The sequence below is a fragment of the Lissotriton vulgaris genome, chromosome 6 (genome assembly GCF_964263255.1).
Source record: "Lissotriton vulgaris chromosome 6, aLisVul1.2, whole genome shotgun sequence".
NCBI lineage: Eukaryota > Metazoa > Chordata > Amphibia > Caudata > Salamandridae > Lissotriton > Lissotriton vulgaris.
The window spans coordinates 597511948-597534907 of record NC_141694.1 but is presented as its reverse complement, the minus strand read 5'-3'; positions in this window follow the sequence as shown (position 1 = coordinate 597534907).

Below are 22960 nucleotides of genomic sequence, written 5' to 3'. Positions count from 1 at the left end.
AACGCGGAGAAGGCAAATCTCTGCACACTCTGCAGTGCAGCGGAGTTGGCCAGTCCCCACCTCCACTCCCACTATTACAAGTAAGTAAACATTAATTAAAAATACATTTAAAACGACTTACCTCTGTACTGCGGCATCCCCAGGCTGCAGTCCTCCTCTTCCTTGCTGTATCGGTGATCCTGGTGAAAACTGTGCATGTGCACGTGCCCGCATATTTTCACGCATTTCTCGCAAGAAATGCGCAGGTGCGTGCGCGAACGCATGCACAGTTTTCACCAGGAGTACCGAAACGGCGAGTTTGTTTGAGACTCCGTGGAGCTCCGCGTAGCCCCGCTATGCCCACTACGCCCAGGTTTAGTAGGGGCTTTTCCATCTGGGTTCAAGACAAGTCTTCTAAACGTCTTTCTTGACAAAGAGCCAATATCCAGGGTTGAGATCATTGCACTGTTAGTGATGAGAATCTGGTGTAGCAGCTGACACCAGATGAGCGACAGAATAAAAACAATCATCGAGGCCTTGTAGCTGTACATAATCATATCAACAGGGATATTCACTAAGGCGTTGGTTGGAACAGCAGGTAACCTCATTTCAGTGATGTTAAAGCACATACTTTTGCCAACCTGAACTTCATTGTTCTGTTCATTTGTTCAACAATGACTGACGCTTCTGGTCTGTAACTGCAGTGTAGTTTTTGTTCAATCTGTAATGCAGCACATAGCATGTTCATCACTTAGTTATTGAAGTGTTTTCCTCTATCTGACTCAAGAAGGACCGGCATTCCAAACCTAGATATGATTATTCACAACAACATTTTTGCTACAGTGAGATTGTCTTTTATCCTTGAATGGTAGACTCTCAATTGAACAGTTAAACCACAAGCTTGAGTAAGAGCAATTCATTCTGCAACTTGTTCACATTGAAAATCGGAGCCAGGAGGCCTCAATCACATCATTTCTAGTGCTCACTTCATATGCTGCTCTTAGTGTGCCTTCATTACTTTGTAGGCATGAACCATCAACAAATAGGACATAGTCAGGCTCAATTAAAGGTTCATCCTTGATGTCTGGTCGTGGTTTTTTACAAAATCCAGTGACACTTAGGCAATCATAATCAAAATCATCAATTCTGTCTGCTGAATCAATAACAGGCAATAGAGTTAAACATTGAACACATTACAACATCCGATTGTGACTTTATTTGATACAAGCAGACTCTGTTCGTATTTGCTGAGTCTTTTGTCTGTCAGATACTGTGTTTTTGTTCTGGTAAGCAACAATTCAACAGAATGTGGTACCATTACCATTAAAGGATGCCCCATCACTATATTTTTGCTCGTTTTCAGACTTACACTCACAACAGCCACTGTCTTTAAGCAGGGGTGGGGCAGTACTGATGCTACAGGCTCAAGGGTAGTATAAAAGTAAGCCACTGGTCTTCGGGTTCCTCCATACATTTGTGTTAACACTGAGAGTGTGCACCCATCTCTTTCACTGCTAAATTATTTTGTGTAGTCTGGCATTTCTGGAGCTGGGGTGCGACACAATTTATCTTTCAGCTCTAGGAAGGCTTTGACGCATTCATTGTCCCAAGGGATTGGATCAACCACATCTCGATGTGTTAATCTCAGAAGAGGCTTCGCTGTTAGTGAAAAATTTGGTATCCATTGTCGGCAATAGCCAACCATTCCCAAAAACATTCGGAACTCTCTCTGTGTTCATGGTGGATTCATTGGTAACATGGCTTCCACTCTTTCTGGTGATACCTTTCTTTCTCCCTTCATGATGATGTGTCCCAGATATTGATCCTCTTTCTGACAGTACTGCAGTTTACCTGGAGACACTTTGTATCCATTCTAAGTCAGGTAATTCAATAAGGCAAAGGTGTTATTTTTGTAAGCTTCTCTTGTATCTGAAGCTACCAGCAAATCATCAATATACTGTATTAAAGCTGAGTCACATGGCATTTGCAAAGACTTGAGATTTTTATTCAGAATCTGACTTTCTATACCCTTGAGGGACACAACACTGCATGATTGTTCTCTTTTGAAACACAAATGAAAATAAGAACTGGTAATCTTAATGCAAGGGCACTGAGAAGAAAGCCTGACACAAATCAATGACTGTAAACTATTGTGCAGTATAGGGAATTTGAAAAAGCATAGTAGAAGGATTTGGCACAATGAGAAAACAAGGAACCACAATATTGCTTATTTTTATCAGGACTTGCACTATTCTGTATTTTCCATTTGGCACAAACTACAAATTCCAGTGAGAGGCAAGTCTGGAACTTACACTGGTCTAACTGTGGATGTGGTAGCTCCTGTGTCAACCAGTAATGCCCCACTCTATTGCAAATGTGACAGAGAGTAACTTTCTTTAAGGCAGCAACATCTGTTCCAGATCCCACACCTGATGGAACACCTCTACCTCTTCCATGAGACATTTGCATGCCCGTTGGATTCATTGTAAGCCCTGCTTGTGGACCAACAACTTGCTGGATCATACCCTGACTTCCAGCCAATGACTGATGTTGAAACCTCTTCAGAGCTAACTTCGTTCGAGCCAACATTATTTCTACTTTATTTTCCTCTGCTTCATGTCCAATTTATCACTGCATACTTGCATCACTGCATTTTGCATAGTGTAGTGTCTCATCTAGTAATTTTGTTTGCCAACAGATAAAAGTTTGGGCAATCTGCAAACTAATTTCAGGTTTGAACCCCAGAACAAACTGTGACACAAAAAACCTCATATCCTTCTCTTCAGGATATTCACTTTCACTGCGCTGGTTGAAAATCTGCAACAACCTTTGGAAATATTCATGAACCATTTCTTTTGGCGGCTGGGTCATTCTCTTAATTTTCAGCCAATCAATATGTTTTGGAGGAATCTTCCCTTTCAGAAAATGCCTTACTGCCTCGTACTTTTCCATCACTATTGGTGACTGAGCACCCATTCCCTTTTCTATGAGGCTCAGCCTTCGGCCAATGTACAGATAGCTTACACTCATACCACAAGTCTGCTGGAACTACAATGTAAAAGTATCCCTGTCTTTCCACAGCACTTTTGAAAGCTTAATAAACCTTTCCATCTGATCATACTATTTCACTGACTTGTCTCTCAGCTTTGTTTGAAAATGTAGTACAATCACCTCTATTCCATGGAATATGTGCCTGAGCACCTCTAACTATTTCTATCAGTGATTATTCTGTTAATCCCCTCACTTCATTCTGCTTTCCCTCACTTTCCTTATTTTTCTTTTCATGTTTTCTTGCCCATCTAAGTCCCAACTTCTCCACATCTTTCCATCTGCAAATGCATTTGATCAATTCCATGATATTCCATGATTTGCACTGACATCCCTGCAACTCTCAAATTTTCAATCACTTGATAATTTAATTGTGGAACGGTCGGCCGCTACGGTGGAGCTCCACGCCTCCACGTAGCACCTGAGCACTCCTGCCTCCTTGCTCCTCCCCCAACTGTGAACGCGAGATGGTAATGGCGATGGCAGTGGCGTCTTTCTGAAGCAGATGCCGGCCGGCGTTTTATCCGGAATCGAATGCTGCCCGGTCCTCATGCTGCTCCGTAGACAACTTTACCGAGGACGATTTGAAAGGGCGCATTGAAGTGGAACAGGCGCATTTTCACCGACACCAACACGGGTGAGCAGGATCCGAGTGCCTGGTTTGGCGGCTGCCGCTGCAGGGGGCTAAAATATCGGCTCTAACATCATTCCCTGTGTCATTACACCGGCGCACCGGTGCATGGTGTGAGGTGGATTTTGAGAGCGGGTCGGCTGGTATGCGCTGATGGATTCTGGTAGGCATTGGCATTGGCTCTATTGACTAAGGCATTTGACAGCGTTTCCTACCCAGTAGTCACAATGTGCAGTGTCTGAATACTACATGCTGCATACAGGTCTACAGGTCTACATCTCCCATATTGCCCTGCTTCACTGGAAAAAAAAAAAACCTGCTCTACTGCTTTGTTCCTATGCAGAGTGTTTATACTGTGTGACTTCCCCCATTTCGATAAACTTCTGAAATAACTGCAGCTGTTGATGGGCAAACTAACAAAAGTGTGTGCTAAGGCGAGAGCCCGACGGCTTAAAGCTACAGAAGAGACTGCATCTGAAAAGTCAACGGACCTGATGGAAAGCAGGGCAGAAATTTCTTTGCTGAGTTCCGAGGGGGAGAATGAGGCAATTATAGAGTCCCCTGATATTCCTGATACTTTGGGGAATGTTCGCCCATTTGAGACTCTGCAAACTGACTCTGATTCCGTGCCTGTAGTAGACACTAGTACACAGCTGAAGGCATTGTCTACTAACAAACCTTTAAGACAATTTCCATTGTTCGAGCCTAGAAATAACTCGCCCGCGCCCACGCCGAGCAGTTCTGTTATCACCCAGCCTAATCCTGGTTCAGTCTGTGCTCAAGATTTAAGTACAGCTCATGTTGCAACAGTAGTCCCTAACTTGAATAATGGAACTGATAGCCAGGTGGCTCAAGACGCAAGTCATGGAATGCAAGTCGGGGAGGAACAAACGGGTTTGACGAGCCCTACCCTGTCTTTGAATACTGAGACTAACCAGACAACTGGCTCAAATACAATGCAATTGTCAGTCAAGGACATGCTTAACCTAATTTTGGCTGAGATTCGTGAAGTGAAACAGTCTCAACAGTCTCAAAAAGCAGAACTTGCTGGAATTCAAAATCGTTTGGACAAAATTGAAGATATTGTCACTTCTTTCCCACCTCGTCTTCAGGAGGCTGAGGCCAGAATTTCAAGCCTAGAGGATGAAATTCCCAAACTTCAAAAGGACGTCAAGGATGTTTATAAATCGTCTAGGACTTTGGAATCCAAGCTTGATGAGTTGGAAAATTACAATCGTAGATCTAATCTGCGAATAGTAGGCGTCCCGGAGAAAATTGAGGGCTCGGATATGGTTCAGTGGGTCACCTCTTTTATATCACATGAAGTCATTCCGGAATTTAAAGGTGATTTGACAATCACCCGAGCTCATCGTGTGCCTGCTCAGCCATTTCCGAACTCTCCTTTTCCCCGCACTATCTTGGTTAATTTTGCTGACTTTCGGGTTAAAGAGACAATTTTGACAAGAGCCATTAAACAGGGTCAGTTTGCAGCTAATGCAACTTCAAAATGCCGGATTTTTTCCGATATGTCCGCCGCTGCGGCGAAACGCAGAAAAGAGTTTGTGAAACTTCTGCACCTGTTTAAAGCTAGAGGGGCACAAGCCTCTATAGCACAACAGTCGAAATTAAAAGTGTTGATTAAAGGCAAATTCCACTTGCTAACAGATATAGATGAAGCCAACGATTTGCTTAGCCAAATGTCACCCGGATAAATGATTTAGGCTAACTCTATGTTTCCTAGCATACTTTGTGCCTATATTTTTCTCAGGTTTTTTCTCTTTTCGTTTTTTTTTATAGATATGGTGGATTTGGTGGATCTGGTGGAGGGGTGAGGGAGCGGGAGGGCTGGGCAGGGAACGGGGTGTTATTCCAAGACACCTCTATGGTTGGGGGGAAGACCCGGTGGCGAGCGTGGGGGAGAGTGCTAGGAGGAGAGCCATGGGTGAGGGGGGGGAGGCGAAAAAATGGAAAAATTTAAGTTGTTTTCAATGGATTTAAATGTGGTAAGATCTTGCATTTTTGGTATTCTGGTAGGCAATTGTGCATATATATGCATAAATTAAGTTGTTTTGAGATAAAAATTTTTGTACTTCTTTGTGCAATTAATTCTGCTTTATGTCGCTTAGGATGGGGTTGAAACTGATATCCTTTAATGTGAATGGTCTGAATAACGCTAGAAAAATGCGTGCAATAGAGTCCTGGATTAGAACTGAAATCCTACAGTGATCATGTTACAGGAGACTCACATAGCTGTCGCCAAAAAAGAGGATTTTAAAATGTTTAAATCCTGGGCTTCTTTTCGGGGGTTTTCGTGCGCCACGGATTCACAACGAGGTGTTGCTTTATTTATAAATAAAAATTTAGAGATTGAGATAGTCCAGACTGAAAATGATTCTTCAGGTCGTTGGTGTTGGGTTTCATGTAAAGTTAAAAATTATCACTCCTTGATTACCTTTGTTTGTTTTTATGCCCCTATAGAGGATAATCCCCAGATTTACGATGCTCTGTTTCAATCTCTTCTTTTGGTTGGTGGAGATATCATTATAGGTGGCGATTTTAATATACTCATGAACCCTAATTTAGACTCCACATCATCTCTTAAGAGGCAGTCTAAGCCTAGATCTCTTAAGACTATTCTAAATTATATATCTTTATTTGGTCTATGTGACCCGTGGCGTGTGAGAAACCCTCTGAAAATGGAGTATACCTGCTGGTCAGGAAGGTATAAATCCTCATCTCGTATAGACTTTTTTTTAACATCTAGACAGCTTAAATTCAGTTCACAGAGATTTTACCACAATGGCTTTTCAGACCATGCTATGATAGTGATTAATTTTGACTATGCGGAGACTACTAAGGTTTCGAAAAGATGGATGTTTAATAAAATGTATTTACAGAATTTGAACTGGATATCAGCAGTAAAGGTGGAGATAGCAGAGTACATTAACCGAAATATAGGCACAGCCCCTCTTCATATTATTTGAGACTCGTTAAAGGCTTTTTTACGGGGGGGTTTTATTAGCAAAGATGCGGCTGAGTGGTGTGCTGTGAAAAAGAAAAGGAACTCCTTGCTTCAAAAAATTCAGGATTTAACATTAAGCTATCAACATCAACCAAATTATGCAGTTTTATTTCAATTGAGGGAAGCTAAACAAGCGCTTAGCGCTCATTATTATGAGCAAAGTGAATTGGTGTTTCAGAAACAATCACAAAAAGTGTACGAAGAGAGTAACTTTTCAGGGAAATTTCTAGCCTGGCAAGTAAAAGAACAGGCGGCTTCAAATTTGATTCATTCCTTAAAAGACCCTCTCACTCATTCCGATATATTTGATCAGGCTGAAATAAATAATATCATGCTTAAACATTACGAGAGTATTTACTCTGTAAAACATATTTTCGATCCTCAAAAATTATCAGAGTTTTTAGACCGACATGAAATTCCAAGTCTACCCTTCGAAGATCAGAGGCATATGCAAAGACCTTTTTCTAAAACAGAATTGGAAGAAGTTGTTAAAAACCTTCCACTAGGCAAGGCTTGTGGTCCCGACGGCTTCCCCTCAGAATTCTTTAAAGCTATTTTTAACTCCTTCAGTGATTTATTTTTGTTATTGTTGAACTCAATGCTGGAAGGAGGGCAAGTCCCGGAATCCTTCCATGAAGGTACAGTCATTAGTTTCTTAAAAAAAGGGAAAGAATCCAAAGACCCGAACTCATACAGGCCAATTACTTTATTAAATTCCGATTATAAAATAACTACTAAGATGCTTTCACTCCGCCTTAATGATCATGCGGCGGACTTGATTCATCCAGATCAAAACGGTTTTATAATAGATAGACAATTATTTACTAACACACACTTTTTAGTTGAAGCATTAGATTATTTTGAAGCATGTGGGATGCAGGCCTTGGTATTACTTTTAGATGCAGAAAAAGCTTTTGATTTGGTGGTATGGGACACTCTTTTCCTTATTTTATCAAAGTTTGCCATCTCTCAACGCATCATCAATTTGATAAAGAATTTATATGTTGGTGCTAGAGCAAACATAATTATTAATAAATCATTAGCAGGCCTAATTTCAGTACAACGTGGCACTAGGAATTGTTTTCAGATTAAATCTCCAGTTACCTCCATGGCCAAAATCAAACTCTACGCAGATGATATCATGTTACTTATTAAACCGGATTTGGAATCACAGACCCATATTTTTCAAATTTTTGAAGAGTTCGAATCTTTAGGAGGTTACCGGATTAATAAAAAAAAGACAGAAATATTGGTTTGTGGGGGTGCAGACCCAGTTCTTCACAAAGATTTACAAGGCTGTATTAATTCAAAACCGAAAAGATATCTGGGAATTTGGTTCTCCTCCAATATCTTGGATTTATATACACTCAATTTCATACCATTAATAAAAAAAGTTCAATCTATGTTTGCTCGATGGGACCCTTTGCCTTTGACTATTCTCGGTCGCATCAATTTAATTAAAATGTCAATCCTTCCTCTTTTTAATTTTTTGTTTGCTTCAATTCCAGTCTATTTGCCAGGTACTTTTTTCTCCAAAATAGAATCTATGTTTTCCAAATTTATTTGGGCAAAAAAAACACCCAGATTAGATATACGGACATTAACTGCAGAAACTGATTATGGAGGTCTTTCCTTTCCAAATTTGAAAGATTATTACTTTGCTTATTTTGCACAGTATTTAGAGAGATTTAAAAACAGGAATGCAGCTACTAGTTGTTTTATAAATTTTTTCTTTGATCTGATATGTTCAGAAATTCAAATTCCATCCCCTTTGTTCGTTCTGAAATCTCCCAAATTTGTGCGGTATAAAATCCTAAATTGGTTTTTTAAACGACGCAATGCAATGATTAAGAGATATTCACTTCCACCCTTTCATTTACTAACTCCTTTGATTGGAGTGTTTTCCTTTTTAAAGACCAAAATTGATCCCATTGTTATAGAAAATTGGGACCGGGTCGGGTTCAGAACATTAGCAGACTTTTTGGTCAGCGGGACTTGGCTCTCTGTTAACGAGATGTCAGGTCGAATTGTTGGCAATTTTTTGCTAATGGGCTCCTATTCTAATTTAATTTATCCTATGTTGGCACAATTAGATCCCGGTATCATTTCGAATTATACTTCTACTCTTGTTTTAGATCTGTTTGTTAATAATTCGGAGAAGAAACCCGGAGCATGGAAACAGTGTCTAATTCAAAGTCGGGAGGTAGAGTTGACTGCTAAAGCAATCCGTAAATGGTACACTCAGGAAAATTTAATTTTGTCACCGGAAATATGGAAAACTATTAATCAGTTTAATTTCTGTGTACTACGTGGTGCCAGTTGGCGCTGGATGTTGTATTTTAGCAAGTGGCTATTATATCGTACGCCAGTAATAATTGCTAAAATGTATAATAATGCATCTGCTTTCTGTTTTAGACAATGTAATTGCGAACAAGCCAATTGGTCACACATTATAGTATTTTGTCCTAAAATTAAGCATTTCTGGGAAGAAATTATTGGTTTTTAAAAACTTATTGCATGTTATCAGTCCCATGCAATGCAACAATGTTATTATTTGGTTATGATCCTGATTGTACATTTTCAAGTCACCTGGCAAAATTGATATATATTATAATGGCTGTGGCTAGATCCTTAATATTGCAGAATTGGCTTTCAGCCTGTATCCCGACGCTGCAGGAATGGCTGGAAAAAATGAAAAGGGTTAGGAAAAGCGAACTGTTATATGCTCAAAGAGTTGGGGGCATTAGAAAATTCGATCAAATCTGGGGATGTTATTTTGAGTAAATTGGTGTGACGTTATGTTAAGTTGAAATCAAATGTAAATATTTATTTTGCTGCGATTTTCAGTATTCTTCGATCTATGCTGCATAAAACCTGAACACAACTTCAATAAAAAGAATTAAAAAAAAAAAAGATAATTTAATTGTAACCTGCAATTTCGATGTAAGTTCACATTATTAGTAATATCATCATCATATTTCCTTGCCACTCCTGCTGAATGATTGTGTGTAGTAGCTGCTCTTCGAGTAATCTCTTTACATAGATATATAAGTTCAAGCCTTTCATATCAATCCATAGATCAAAGTCTAAGCACCCTCTAATTAATTCCTCCAGATCAATTTTTTATTTTGGAATATCTAGAGGTTTGTCTTTTTTGATTTCTACATCTTTTGGAGGTTCTTTAGCCTTTGCCCTTCTTTTCCTAGTCAATTCCTCAATTCATGCTTGTAAACTTCCGTCTCAACTTCCAGGTAATTCATTAGAGCCTTAAGGAGTCATAAAGACAAACGTTCCTCCTCCTTCTATTAAGGCTTGTGAATTCTGTTGAGGCCTCCACAGTACTAACTGTGTATTTGGAGTTGTCCGCATATTAACAACCAGTGTTGTCCTGACCTCTGAGATTCTCTCAGTTTGGGATGGTGCTGTAGGAACCACTGGTGACACAACTAGATCAGTATCAAATGGGGCCACAGCTATAGGCCATCTCACCATGGCTGAGGCAATTTGCAAAACCTGCAAAGGTCATTCAATAGGATGTCAGCCTGGAAGTCTTGGAGCATTAGCCACAGTTTGACTAGCACTAACACTTATTTCTCCTGGATCTGTATCGGTTACAGGAGTTGGTCGGGAGGACAACATTTTCCCCAATATATCATCTCCTGAATCAGGATCTGAATCCTTCAACGCTTTGCTGCATCTTTCTACTTCTCCTTAATCGCTGATGTGATTACTGGGTACAGTCTGGTTCCTTCAATCATTCCTTTCCTCCACCTACACTGTTCTTCATCCCATTTAGTGTTTGCATAATTTTCATTGCTCAACCTGCTCTCCTCTGATATTTTTCCCTTTCCTTCTCTTTCACATCCTTTTCCCAAATCTGTAAGGCTTCATACTGATTTGGTCGAGGTGGTGGCTTCATCTCATACAATTTTCCCCTCAAATGATCCAGAATACTGTTAATAAAGTTCCAAATACATAAAAACATAATGTACAGGGATCCCCCATAATCCTCACCATTGCTTTAGCCATAAATATGTATTTATTGCATGATCAGTAGTCATTCTTTTAGTTGGAGTACCCTCAGGAGGTGATTCCTCACCTTTCCGAACAGGAATAGTAACATCCCCCTACACAAGTTTCTTAAAATCATAGAAACATTTCATTTTAATAACCCAATTTATGAATTTGTTTTTTTGAAATTGTATATATTGATTGTATTCCATATTTGTCAGAATTCTCATTTGCCAATCATAAAACAGTTTAATTCCTTTAGCCAATCTGTGAACAGAGCTCAAATTGACAATATCTAATACGCGGTGTGGCATATATCACCACTCAACCAATGACAGTGCGAAACACACCAACCAGCCAAACCCAGCAAGAAACATTATGACGTAAACTTCTCACTCCTCGCAGCATCCACCCTCCTTTACAACGTCATCTTCTTCTTCGCCATTTAAACACTTTCTGACCAATCTTGGTTGCTTACTATTTTTCTCTAAGGAACATTTTTAGCTTTATATTCACTTATGAGGATTCCACAATCACAAGTGACTTTTCGACCAGTGAAAAGAAACACCAATTAATGCGGCTTCACCCTAGTGTTCAATAAGGTTTTACCAACATAAGGTTTCTCACTCCACATCTACTGATATCTTTGTAAAACAAGATAATATCCTGGGATCTTTTGACTTCTTGGAGCCTGAAATCAACTTTGTCTCTACAACAACTTCTTAAAACTATTCTTTTGATATTTGGTTCCTCTGTAAAGAAAACACATTCACAGTACTCTCACAGCCACAGCATTTATCCTCCCTATTGATACTCACATCTCCAAAACTGCAACTGCCAAGATCGTAACTGCTCATTACTCCATTTAGATTTGGGCACTGGAAACTGGAATCACTAATTATGTAAATATTTAACGAGTACTAAGTTTAAACTCGATTCCGGATGTGAAAACATCAAGTCTTTGACTAGAAACTGTGGGTGCCCAAGGACTCACAAACATGGTTCAGTATTAATATACACCCACTTACAAATCGCACTGTATAGAAACCTTGTGGCTCTGGAGAGGTCGACAGACCGTTTCCACCGTAGGCAAATTAGAACTTTTCAATTTAATTAAAAACATCAGTGACATTTAGAATGTGCAGTCAGTCGATGAAAGGTTGATGAAAGTTTCAAAATCCTTTATTTATCATAAGGTTAGAATCTCTAAATATCTTTATTCAGATAAATATGTCTACAGAATATAAAATGGATTTGGTAAGAAGCCAGCGTTAAAAAATACACAGCGTTCCTTAAAGAAACCCCATAAGCTAACTAAATGACCTATTCTAAATAGAACCCAGTTTCTCTGGAGAAGAGCAGTAAGAAATGAACTTCCATATAGAGTAGTTCTGGAAACTCAGCTGAGTACCCTACATCTGCGGAACCAACTTTAAGAGTGCGATCCTTGCAGTAACAAAAGATCACTAAAATCTGAAAGTCGTCACCTCAGGGGAATAGCTAAAGAAATCAATTTTCAATAAAGAAGAGTCTCAGGAGATGGAAAGGTCCAACGGCAGGACCACTGGAATGGGACAATGGGTAAGAATACGTCTCAGAGAATGAGGTAAAAGAAGTGGTGCTAACTACCTTGAAACACTCATTATTATAGATTCATACTTTCTGAACATTTCTGTAGGCGTCCTCTGTCGATATCCAATGAGTTCACAAGGTGGTGTTGTCACTCATTCAATGCTTTTTTTCCGATTTCCATAATCTGTAACCTCGTTGCCATTGATAGATACAATTGTTACAGCATTTGTTACATGAGGGAAGGTTCCCATGAGAACCCGCTTACCTAAGCTAAAGGATGCACTACGAGCTCGATGCATGAACAATGGTTAGTCAGTAATATGAAAGTATCGATCAAAGTAATTTGGAAACATAAGTCATAAAAGTCTCTAAGTTATCATTTAACATAAGCGGTTTTAATAATTTCATTGTACTGTAACACATGAGCTAACATGGGGTGAGGATTTGAATGATCACAATATTATAATCAGCACATGACTATAAAAGTGAAAGAGTCACTAATGCTAAGCAGTTTTGCTATATATCTCATGCATGTAACTGTGAGCAAGAGCCGAGTGGAAAGACATTTGGGCCTTGTTAATATATACATTTAGAAATGGTTGCCTGATGAAAAAAGTTTTGAAACATGCATTAATTTACATGTGATTAGCTAATGTATTTTCACAATTTATTTACTAGGATTCTAATTATTGTGCATTTATACTTTTTCCATCAAGTCTTTTCCTAGTATAAACATTTCTATAACATTTAAAGCATTTTTAAAGTGCAATTCTGACACAGTGAGTGCATTGTTTTTCTAAATTCCTGCTCATTTCTCTCAGAAGGGAGGCAACATTTCAAGCAAGGCATCAGAACATGACGTGCAAACGGCACTCACAGCCAAAGCTCTGTTTATGGCAGTGGATGAAAAAACGGACTCTATTCCGGAAGGAGGTGAAATGGGTCCTCCCCTACACGTTCAATTAGCAACATTGGAAAATGTATCCTAGACTGAGATAAGCAAATGGTGGGAAGCAACTTCCTTGCAGAATTATGTGGACACCAACATGATCCCTCGTGGCTTAACAGTTTTTTTATCCCCACATCTGACAAACCTAACCTGATGATGGTGGATGAATGGATTGCAAATCTGACTTCCTGCTCCAAGACCATGTTAAATATTCAGATAAAATACGCTTGGTCTGACTGAGGAAAAGCACTAAAAGAGATTGATTCCATCAATACCTGGTTATCAGCCCAAAAAGAACAGGAACAGATCACCAAATTTAAAAATGATAAGGAACTGCAGCTGGAAAAAAACCGTAAGCAGATATTAAAATGCATGAACAAACAAAATTTGCAAGACATTTACAAGATTATGAAACCGGAAGAATATTACCTTTCAACAAAACATTTGAAAACACATATGATAACCAACAGGGAGCGAAATCTGGCAATATGGGAATGACCAATAGCAGTGTCAATTGGAGCAAAGACAATGGATGGAACTGGTACACTTGAGACTGGGGGAGCAAGTACTTCTGAAGGTGAAAGCAACAGTTCTACTTTTTTACAACAATTTTGCCACCTGAGGAGGGTGCAAGTTATAAATCAGCAATCCTCAACTGAAAAGGTACATACTTTAAGGGGAAGCGGTGGCGGAGGAAGAGGCAGAAAAAGATCCACCAGACATGTTTTATAACAATAATATGTTAACGCTGCTGGCAAAACAGAGGTGCGATGTCCAACCATGGAGATCCCTACTTCTGTCGCTACTCAGTAGAAGTGTACTTTTTAAAATGATTGCCCTACCTCATTTTCCGTATGCCTTATATAACACACCCTACTCAGTCCCGGTATCCTACTTTAAAGCAATCAAAAGTGAAACCTGTACATTGCTCTGGGATCGCATTTAGCCATTAAGAAACGTATGAGGGGATGATGTGACAAAGGAACCACCCTGCTTGCCATTCAAAACTACTATTGGGTGGCACAGCTAACAACCATTAACAACTGGGTTCACCTCCCTGAATAAAAAACGGTGTTTCATGTAGATAGACAAACCATGCAACCAGGCGGATATCTTAGGGCAATCTATTGCGGACTGCAATTCACAACCAATAAAGGCCCAATGGCCCAACGGCCCCAAAGGGACACAATAGATCAGGCCACTCCTTTCTGGGATATAGCAAAACTAGGAACATTAGGTTGGATTTGATAAGTGGGACTTTCATTGGTCTTTCTAGGGTAGGAGACCTCTGGGCACAGGTATCGTTGAACTGCAACGCAAGTACCAAGAGGCACCCACTGAAACCTATCACTATTTACAGATTGCCACACATTGCAGGTGGCACTGCTGAAAGGAGTGATGCTTCCCAAGTCTTTGCCCTTAGAGGATAGATTATGAAATGAGCACATGCCCCACAAGCCAACTTTCCTCACGTACCAAACTGAGTCAACAACGCACCAGATACCCAAAAACATCTGCGGGAACAGTGGGTGCAAGACCTAGAGGAAGACCAGTGTCCCGAGGTCTTGGCATCCAGGAAGGTGGGTATAAGGTCGAAATTCTATCTAGTACAGCTAAAAATTCTACATTGATCCTACTATGCATGCATCAAAATAGTGAAAATTGGTAGGGCAATGGACGCACAGTGGCCCAGACAGTGCGGCCAAACAGGCACATTCTTCCACACTACATGGAGCTGACCAAAATACAACGATTCTGGGAGTCAATGATTGCCTGTATGAATGGCCTATGTGGGAGCAACATGAGTGCCTCTGCAAAATGGTGTCTCTTAAATGTCTCAGAGGCAACAGACCTAAGCTGCAAGTAGTAGATTTGGATGACTCTGGGGCAGGTGATAGCCAAGCAAAACATTGCACAATTATAGGAAGGGGTAGCAAGCACCCCATCTGGAGGACTGCAAATGAGAGATGGATTAATTTTATTTATGACATTCTGACAGAGAAAGTGATATATGAGGACCTTGGCTGTCCTAAAAAATGGAGTAAAATTTGAGGTAAATTGAATGACCATAGAGGACATCCCTGCACCCTCTAATGAGTGCTGGTTCTCATGTATTGCTCGCTAATCACTCCAAATCAAATGCCGCTGCTTGCAATTGTGATGGGGTAGATTGAGGGAACTGTTTGTGGTTCAGAGGAAACTGCTCTATTTGGCTATGCAAATGTATGATAGTGTGTTTTTAGCTTTGCCATGTCTTTAATAAAAGGACCACCAGCAGAACAATGAATGGGGTAAATAAGACTCTTATCAACCTCTCAAACAGAACACTAACTGAAGTAGAATGTAATAAACTTGCCTTTGGCCCTTTGTATTTAAACAAATAAGGAGGCTGAAACGAAAGAAAGCCTTCAAAATGGGTTTAAAAGCTCAATCACAATTTATTTTTTCTGGAAGGGCCCGGGGATCATGGCGGAATTTTTTTTGTACATTTTTTTTTAAAGAGTTCTACACCATGTCCCTTTTCCTTTTTTTTACTGTTTTGTCTGGGACTTGGTTCAAGCCGAGTCCCATGATGGCTGCCAACACTTCCTGATTTGAACTGTTGGCTGCTAATCAGACTTTAGCATGAGATCGGGAGGGGTTATGGATCCTCGGTGTCCCTATATATACAAATCTGGATTTTCCATAATAATTTAAAATTTGCTGCATGAATTTACACCAATTCACAAAAATGTCCCTTTCTGGACCAACAGCTGACTGTCAAATCTGGTGAAAGTAAGTTCAGCAGTTCGGGCTGTAGCTGTGTCTAAAAGTTTCCTATCGAAATTAACATGGAGAAAACACATTTTGGGAGCCCCTTTTTTCGTCCTCTGCTTGACGGATCTCCTCCAAAGTTTCAGTATGGCTTTGGCCGCAGAGTACAGCTTGAGCAGGAGATTCTGGCCTGACTGTGTTTGCCCTAAGTTGGCAGGGTATGCTCGGACGTGAGTCCCTTGCTCACTTGGCTACTGGATTCAAGATAGCCTGGCTGATGAGGATTATGAATCCGAAACCGGTCCCAGGATGCTTGTTTCCGGTCCAGGGAAGACATGGCTTGGCAGTTCGGGCTGGACTGTTCCCATGAGGCACAGGGTCAGACTGATTTGCATATGGCCATGTCTGAACTGGGGTGGCTGAGTGAGCTAAAGAATGGTGATGGATTAAACCCAGATCAGTTGACTGGGGGTGAGTGTTTGATTTGCTCAAACGCTTGGTCCATCATCCCCTTTTGTATCGCCATATAGCTAGAACCTGTCCCCAAAAGAAATCTACAGAGGCACCGATGGACATCAACTTTGTGCCTAGGACCATCCTGTATACAGAAGAACTAGGTTCTTGCTTCTATGTAAGTCTTATACTTAATGGGAAAGATGTTACAGCCTTATTAGACTCAGTTTGTAGACAATCCGTTATACAAAGTACATTAGTAGAGGAATCTCAGGTCTATTCGGAGGAACAAATACCTATATTTGTGTAAATGGAGATGTCAGAATATACCCATTAGCCAAAATTCCTATCACTCTATTTAATGGGTTTTCTCTGCAAGTCACAGTGAGGCTATTGGACAATCTTCCATACCAACTTATTTTGGGCACGGACAATCCTAAGTTTATCACCCTGCTCAGGAAAACATTGATGGGGACTCCTGTTCCCACTTTAAATCTGCTCACTCAGGCTCCCTGGCTTTCTTACAGGTCATTTTGTTACGCCCAAATTCAGAATACCACTCTTCAGAATGCCTGGTAACAAGCAAAGAATCCCATGTCCTCAATCTCTTATCCCTTCTTCCTAGTACAAAAACAATCTAATATAGCGAGTGGGGAAACAAGACGATCCCCCACAGTTAGTAGACCCCTAGAAATTCCACATACAAATGTTGTTCTTTGCTCATTCATACCTCCTGGCAGATCATAGTGGTACTGCAGAGACAACCCGGACTGTGTTAAGACATTTTTATTGGCCTGGAATATTCACCGATATAGACAAGAATTGTAGGGAATGTGAGATATGTCAGAAAAAGAACCCCTACAAACCCCCTCCCCTTCCATTACAACGACTACCAGTTATTGATAAACCTTTTGAGAGAATAAGCATGGACTTAGTGGGAACCTTCCAAAAGTCAAGAAGGGGATATTTGTATATATTAGTTATAGTCGACAATGCAACCAGGTATCCAGGAGCGTTTCCCTTACAAACACCAAACAGTAAGAACATTAGTGAAAAATGACTAGAACGGTTTTCTAGAGTAGGATTTCCCCGAGAGATATTGGCAGACCAGAGACCTCCTTTGTCTCTTGCCTGATGAAACCCCGAATAGCTCCCAAATAAGAACTTCTGAATATTACCCCCAAACGGATGGCTTATGTGAAAGTTACAATGCCACCCTTAAACTTACTCTTAAAAAGATGCTAACAACGGAAGGGAAGGAATGGGACATGTGGTTACCCCTCGCTCTCTTCTTCATTAGAAGCCAGGCTCAGAGCAGTCTAGGCTGCTCCCCCTTTGAACTCCTTTATGGGAGACAACACCAAACCATACTAGAAATGACGAAACAGGAAGATACCCAGAATCTTCTCAATTATACACAGGGACTAGGATCAATCATCCAGAAATTGCAAGACTTTGCCAATGCTAATTTAGAAAAAGCCCAAAGAAAACAACAAACGTATTATGATCAAGGGAAGAGGTGACTGCAACTGAAAATCCATGATTGGCACTCATACTCCTACTATCCTCTATACCCCATAAACTAGCAGAATGGAAGGGTCCTTATGAATCATTGAAAAGATAGACCTTACTATCTATTGGTTACGAATTTCCTCAAATAAGACCCAAATATATCATATAAACTTTCTTAACCCTTTTACCACGGCGGAAATACTGCAGCGGTGCGGCACCTTTGATGAGTGGGCGGGGTCGCGTCTGCCAACTGACGTGCGCAGCACTACGGAGGTAGTGTGCGCGACAGCCATTGGCCAACAGAAGCACGCAACGGGTTAAAAAGTGGCTGGGACCCTTCCCCAAAGCCACCCACTTAGTAGCCCTTCTGGAGTCAAATCAAATCAAATCAAATCAAAACCAACTTTATTCGGTTTTTTCATAATTATAGAAATACCATAAAAGTTCATAAAATACATTGTTTGTACACTTTCTTAGTTAAAATCAATTAAAATTAGATGTTAATTTTTACTATACAATTAAAACACAGTTTATATAGAAATCAAAGTATAGCCATGGCATGACGTACGGTTTTAACGATAGTTTCATCAGCCCTTTGATGTTTAAACGAGATGGTTGATCTTGTAAAAGGTTCGAGCGATGACGGATACAAAATTTAAAGAAACGCGCCATCGCTTTTGCTACTATTTCATCTTCAAGGTACTGAAGCGCCAAATATGCTGGACGGCATTGGCGCAACCCCCAGTTTCTCAATATGGGCAGTATCCAACGCCTTCGTGGTATAGTATAAAACTTACAAAAAAGGGTCACATGAATGGTGGATTGTGCCGAGACAGAATCACAAGGGCATGGGAACGATTTTGATGTCCAATCGTTTTGAGAGGGAAAAGATACCATTCGATGAAACACATTGAGTCTAAAACGTGTCAGCAACGATTTTTCAAACTGGTTTAATCTATATAACAAATAAGGTTCAATAGAAAAAGCAGTCTGAACTAATAGACCCTGTTGCACTGAAGATTTCCCTATCTCTTTTAGCATGCGCACCTGCCCCAGGTGTGCCAGGCATGATTTCTTCAAATCTGCCTTTGAAATTTCTGCTATTGTTAATGGTTCAGTAAAAAATTTCTTATAGCCTAGATCGGTTAATAAAGTCTTAACATATGCCAGCCATTTTATCTTCCCACAGTGGTCGAGTGTCTTAATATCCTGTACAATTGATCTTGTTAAGTGACACTGTTCAGTTACCCAAATACGTTGCCACAACATTACAGGTTGAATTTTTATGATATCTGATATATAGTCTATCCCCATCTCTATAGATGGCACCCATATGTGGAGGAGCTCTTCGGTACTGCAAGTAAATATCTTATGAAGGAATTTTAAATTTTTTGCAATTCGTCTATATTTGCGAGACCCCATAGCCCTGCCCCATACGTGGCGGTGCTGACACATTTTGCATTTTATATTTTCAATAATTCTAATGGAGGTCTCTTGCCCAATTTTTGTGCGAACGATTTTAGTGCTGAGGTTGCCCTTAAAAAAGCCAACTTTCTTGCGTTGATTGCTACTCTCCACTTAATCCACTTACATTTTTCGTCAATTAAAATTCCCAAATATGGGTATGTTGCAGTCCTGTCTAGTGCCTCCCCGTTCACATGAATACTTTTGATCCTTGCAATTTTTTTCCCCACGTGCATTGTGTATGTTTTTTTTTCATTCAGGCTAAGGTTCAAACTTGACATAAAGGCGCAGTATCTGTCTAATGCTCGCTGCAACTCGACTGGGGTTCTTGCTAGAATAACCGCGTCGTCGGCATATAACAAAGCTGGTATCTGCCGACGACCGATTGTGGGGAGATCTTTACTTCCCTCGAGCATAGCAGCCTCGAGCCCATTTGTGTATAGAGTGAATAAGAAGGGGGCCAGCACACACCCCTGTCTGACCCCCTTCTCCACCCTAAAGCTTTCCATAAGTTGCCCCTTAGTCCCAAATCTTACTCTTCCAGTTGTTCCTGTGTATAATTCCCGCAGGAAATCCACAACTGGGGGGTCCACACCCATTTTTAAAATGATTTTCCAAAGCTTCGAGTGCACGACACAGTCGATGGCTGCGGATAAATCAACAAACACCATATGCAGCGCACTCTCCTTGGCCTCCACGTATTTTCCTGCCAGCAAAGACAGGTTCAATACTTGGTCTACTGTGCCTAGCCCCTCTCGAAACCCATATTGTATCACAGAGATAATGTTCTGGCTAATTGTCCACTCCTGCAGTCGGTCGAGAAGAATCCGACCTGCCATCTTCCAGAGCGAATCCAGGAGCGAAATAGGTCGGTAACAGGATGGGCTGTTTCGGTCCCCTTTTTTAAATATAGGGACCAATAATGAGGTTGACCAAGATTCTATAAAACCCTCGCCTGTAGTAGCATTTAGGACGTTTGTCAGTAACGGGGACCAGAGATCTACGTCATATTTAAAAATGTCCACTGGGACCCCGTCTGGTCCTGGAGCTTTGCCTGATTTTGAGGATTTTATTGCTTTCACTATCTCCTGACTTTTTTGCTTCTGTGTTCTGGTAAGTTCTTTCTTTATGTTTTGAGAGATGGTATTGAAACTAGCCAGGACCTGATTGGATTTTGTCCTGGGGTCAAGACAGTTTATCATATCTGACTGACTTTGCCTGACTATTTTTGAGGTAGTTACTCCCTGGTCGATTTTTCCCCATTTTAATGTGTAGCCATTTAAATATCCTAGTTCCAGCTCTTGCTGGTCTAGTATGTTCATTATTTCGGGATCTTTATGAGATTTTGGTTCATACAAAGCAATGGTGATTGGGAAATGATCACTCAGTAGATTTTTTATTACTTCGAAGACTTCGATGTTTGGCCCCTTGCATAATGATATCAGGACATAGTCTATCAGGCTTTCTTGTCCTCTGCCGTTAAATGTTGGAACAAAAGTTACTGGGAGGATCTTTATCTCGTCAGCAAAACCCAGTTCCAATTCCATCATAGTCTCATTCATTTTATCACCTTGAATCGAATGGGAAAAATGTGTTATGCTGTTCCCGTCGTCCTCTTTAATCCCACAATTATCGGCATTGTTATGTCTACATAGATGTAGGTTGAAATCACCACCCCATATTAATGTACATGAGTTCTTTATATACTTCGCCTGAAGATCTTGCAATAATGAAGAGATCTCCGACAAAAGGCTGATTAAGTCACTTACATTCAGATTGTTATAAAAATTTACTATTACATAGATCTCTTGTCTGGTTCTTTGTAGAACTATTAGTTGATAATTCTCTTCTAGCTTCAGGGGGAAGATATCCTCGCAATGTAGAATGTTTGCGATATACGTGGTTAAGCCACTCTTACTTCTACCAGAAGTTGATTTCTTGGCTGCAGAGAAATAAGTCTTATACCCAGTTATGTGTATGGGATCAATAGCCCAGGTCTCCTGGAGGCAGATAATATTGCTCAGATTTATCTGATTTAGCAGGTTGTTATTTGTCTGTTTTGCAGATAAACCAGCTATATTCCAGTATGTGAAATGTAATTGGGAGGTAGATGAATTAGGACTGGGCAGGAATGGTTGAGCCTTTAAGTTATTCATTGGCCTAGGTTTAGTAGGGACAGTTGGTAATTTATCCGGTTCGCCCGACAGGTGTTGGGAAGAAAAGGTAGAAGTGTGTACTCCAGGAGTGAGTATTGTGTTTTTATTCTCTGTTACTGGGTTTTTTCCTGTTGGGGATTCTCCTATATTTAATATATACACGTTTTCCCCTATGGACTGATCGTGATTCAGTCAATCATTATAGTCCAGCACAGACAATGCGCTGAATCTATTGTGAGTGGGGATACTGTAAAAATTACCTGGTGCTGCCGCAACTTGATGCCAACGGACGTCTCTATGCTCAAACTGAGGCGTTGTGGACAAGTAAGGATGGTATGTCGAATGTGGGTGGATTTGGCCCTGATGCCACTGTGCTGGACCGTTCAGGTAAGTGAATTGTGGGTTCTGATGAAGAAAGGGAGAATTAATTTGAGTAGGAGGGTGTTGGTCGTAGAAAGGGATAATCGGGTTGTTTGCCGTGATGGAATTCATACTGATCAGATGTCTATAAAAATAACCCAGCGGGAGAAGGGTGGTATTAAATTCCCAGGTAGAGGGGGATGAGCTCTGGCCAGAGTTTTTTCAGCCCATTGGGGATTTTTAAAATTAACGGTTATACAATCCCCCTCAAACTTTTTCTTCAGTGGGCCTATCCATCCAACTCTCTGGGTATGAATGATCTCTCCAGACCCTTCCATTGGGAAACTGCAGTTAGCAGTTAACCAATTTAGGGTCTTGTTCTTAAGTGAGGAGGGGGTTTCATCTTGGTTGTTCCTAAGTTTGGGAACATTAACCAAGACCAACAATTAGGCCCCGCATTCAGGCGGCAGACTGATGCGTGGAGGTATCTGCCTTGAGTTGTAAACTACATTGTGGATCGGCCGGGCTCTTTGGAAATTTGGGGCGGGATCGTCAGTTTGGTTTAATGCCTTTCCTTTGCTTTGGGAAGTTGTTTGCACCTTCCCTATCTGTGTGTTTGAGGTGTGACTATTCATGTCGTTGTTATGAGTAGTGCTGCTAGTTACTACTGATTTGTTTATAACAGTTTCTTTACATGGAGGTATAGTGGGTTTTGGTTTTGTAATAGTATTTGAAGCTGAGGGAATCTTAGTTTTAGAGGACGTTAGTTTACTGGTACTTGTCTTAGGACCCGCGTTAATTTGTAGTCCATCACTGGAAACTTTTTTATTGTTGACACTTAGTTCCACTAACTACTTTTCAATACAGACAAGCCTGAATTCTATCGGGGACAGAAGAATGCTAAGGAGGTCGCCCATTCTTTCAAGCAGTTGGTCGTTTGCAATATTTGCATCTAGCTTGTCGACAGGCGCTTGCGGAATCCCCTGAGAGTCTCCACTTGCTATCTATAAGGGTGGGCTTGTACCATTTGCTTTTAAGTGCATATTTGT